This window comes from Bison bison, unplaced genomic scaffold (assembly GCF_000754665.1).
Source record: "Bison bison bison isolate TAMUID 2011002044 unplaced genomic scaffold, Bison_UMD1.0 scf7180017864236, whole genome shotgun sequence".
In the NCBI taxonomy this organism is placed as follows: Eukaryota; Metazoa; Chordata; class Mammalia; order Artiodactyla; family Bovidae; genus Bison; species Bison bison.
In genome coordinates, this window is record NW_011494808.1 from 4328038 (window position 1) to 4330561 (window position 2524).

The following is a 2524-nucleotide window of genomic DNA, read 5'->3' on the forward strand; positions in this document are numbered from 1 at the left end:
ACACAAAGGGTGAGGTGACCTTTAAAAGAAATAATTTTCTATGAATTTGCCTACAGGTTTGCTGTATATAATAATTAAATAATTCAGTTGTCGGATGGGATAAATTTCAGAACACCATTTGGTAATGTGAACTTTATAAAGGAAGATTTACAATGAAAACAATATTTAAATGTATTTGTGTGAAGATTTTATTGTAATAAGGCAATTTGTTTTAATTGGTGGGTCTATCTGTTGGAAGATTGTTTAAGGCGGCTGATTGTTTAGGGAGGGTTACCACATGTCTTGGTTTGCCTGGCTGGATTCCCGTTTGTGTCTGTTGTCTTGGCATGGACTGTGGTTTAGCATCCGACTTTGACTTTAGAAAAACGAATCATTATTATCAACGGTTACAGTAAAAGAAGTCAACGCAGGTTTGCACACCTCTACTTTGAACGTCCAGCTTCTCCACAGTCGTGTCTGGAGCGTGTGAGCTGATGTGTTGAACAGAAATTTCACATGGTTTGGGTGTAAAAGACTTGTGCAGTGCTTGCTGATAAGTGGGCTTGGCGAGAGGCTGCGAGGGACAGTGACCCCTTCACGTCCAGCAGTGGCTGGGGGCGCCGGGACCCTGCAGCCCCAGGCACTCCTTGGGCTTTTGCCGGCTGTGCAGAAGCTACCACGTAGATGGTGGGGTCAGTGCGACATGGGATATTGTGACTTATGTAGATAGGTGCCAAGGTAGAGCTTGAGCAGCTCTGCTTAAAAATGTCTTCCCTTTGCTATAAGGACTTTTTGTAAGTTTACAACTAGTTTTTTTTCTTGGTAACACTTTTTTCCCCACGTTGTAACAATTGCAACCACATATTTAATGATTTTACCATCTCTGTTTCCTCCTCAGACTGCCCTGGTTTGGACAGTCAGTGATTCTCTGCTTATAATTCAGGACAAGTTAAAGAGCTGTGGAGTAGGGCAAGGGAATGCAGACTAGGATTCAGGGTCTCCTGGAATGGCTTTTGCATCATTGAAAGGCTGTGAAAAAAACAACAAAATCAAAAAAGCATGTGTGACAGCGAGCTTATGTGGCCTGCAAGCCTGAAACATTTACTCTCTGGTTCATCACAGAAAAAAAGTTTTGCTTTAGAGTCCACAGTAAGTGTGCTGGAAGGCTCCTTAAGCACGGTTGCTTACCACGGGCATGGCTCTGCTTTGTTAGAAGTCAAAATGAAGGTCTGGGAATGACAGCGTTCTCGAGGCTGGTGTTACAGGTGTGTGCTGTGGCACCCAGCGAGAGCTGAGGTTCTCACCGTGTGCTTGTAGCTTCCTGAGACCCTTTCAGTGGGTTTCTGAGGCCGAAATTATTTTGTGATAACAGTGCAGCACTCTGGTCCTCTTTCCCTCTGTCGACACCAAAGTTGATACGCGCTGATTGTACGCAAGCAGTGATGGAAGCCCCAGGGGGCCAGCCAAGGCAGCAGCACCACGCCGGTCCAGGTGTTACACTCTTCTCTGCTGTGCATTCAAAATAAAAATGAAGGCCGGTTTCACCTAATGATGTCCTTGATAAAGCAGTGCCAGTTAATTACTTTTCAGCCCTTGGCTACCTGGCATTTAATTTCACATGCAGTGAAATGGAAACTCTACTTGAAGCACTCTAGGAAAAGCACTCACGTAGTTTGAGTTGTGAGCTTTATGCTAGTCACTTTTTTCATGGAAATGCCATTTTCTTTCAAAGTCTAACTGATAAACTGGCTTTGGCAAACATTTTCTTGAAAACTAATGGAGTGAGCCTATTTAAGGAAAACAACTGTCATTTTTTTTGTTGCCAGTGATAAAATTTAAGTTTCAGTAAAAAATTAGAATTTTGGAAAACTTGTATCTACCACCAAGTTTGGCAGCTTCCCAGTACTTAGCAACTTTTCTGAGGATGTTAGTGGCAATGTTAGTAAATGGGATTTCTTTTTTAAATAATGAAATGTGTCAGCAAATATTCTTCAGTTGACCAATTCATGTTGCAGAATCATGCCTGGGTAAGATGCATTCAAAGTGTGGGACATTTTTACAAAAAAACTCTCTGATAAAGTTTAGATTCTATCAGTATATTACAACTAACTTTTAAGAAACTACCACTTGTTTTATTTTGGCATCATATCAAAAAGCAATATCCACAATTAAGGATATTAAAGTGCTCCCTATTTTCCTATTTCCGTGGAGGCCAGATTTTCTTGATATTTTCAGCCACAGTGATGTATTGCTGATGATCTAATGTAGAAGTGGCTGTGAAGTCCAGCTGTCTTCTAGCTGCACCAGACATTAAAGAAATACGTAAAAGAAGTAAATCTCTCTTGCTTGTCTCTTTACAATTTATGCTATTGTTTTAGAAAATATAGCAGATTCATTTTGATATTTGGCAAAACTAATACAATTATGTAAAGTTTAAAAATAAAATAGGGAGAGGGTGGGAAGTTTTGGGAGAATGGCATTGAAACACGTGAAATGTCATGTATGAAACGAGATGCCAGTCCAGGTTCAGTGCACGATGCTGGAT

General features: G+C 40.9%; 1 protein-coding gene across 7 annotated transcripts in view; it reads left to right on the plus strand.

Annotated features, from left to right (window-relative positions):
* Window positions 1–2524, plus strand: part of PSD3 (pleckstrin and Sec7 domain containing 3) — a 492335-nt gene that overhangs the window by 245983 nt on the left and 243828 nt on the right. The window lies entirely within an intron of this gene.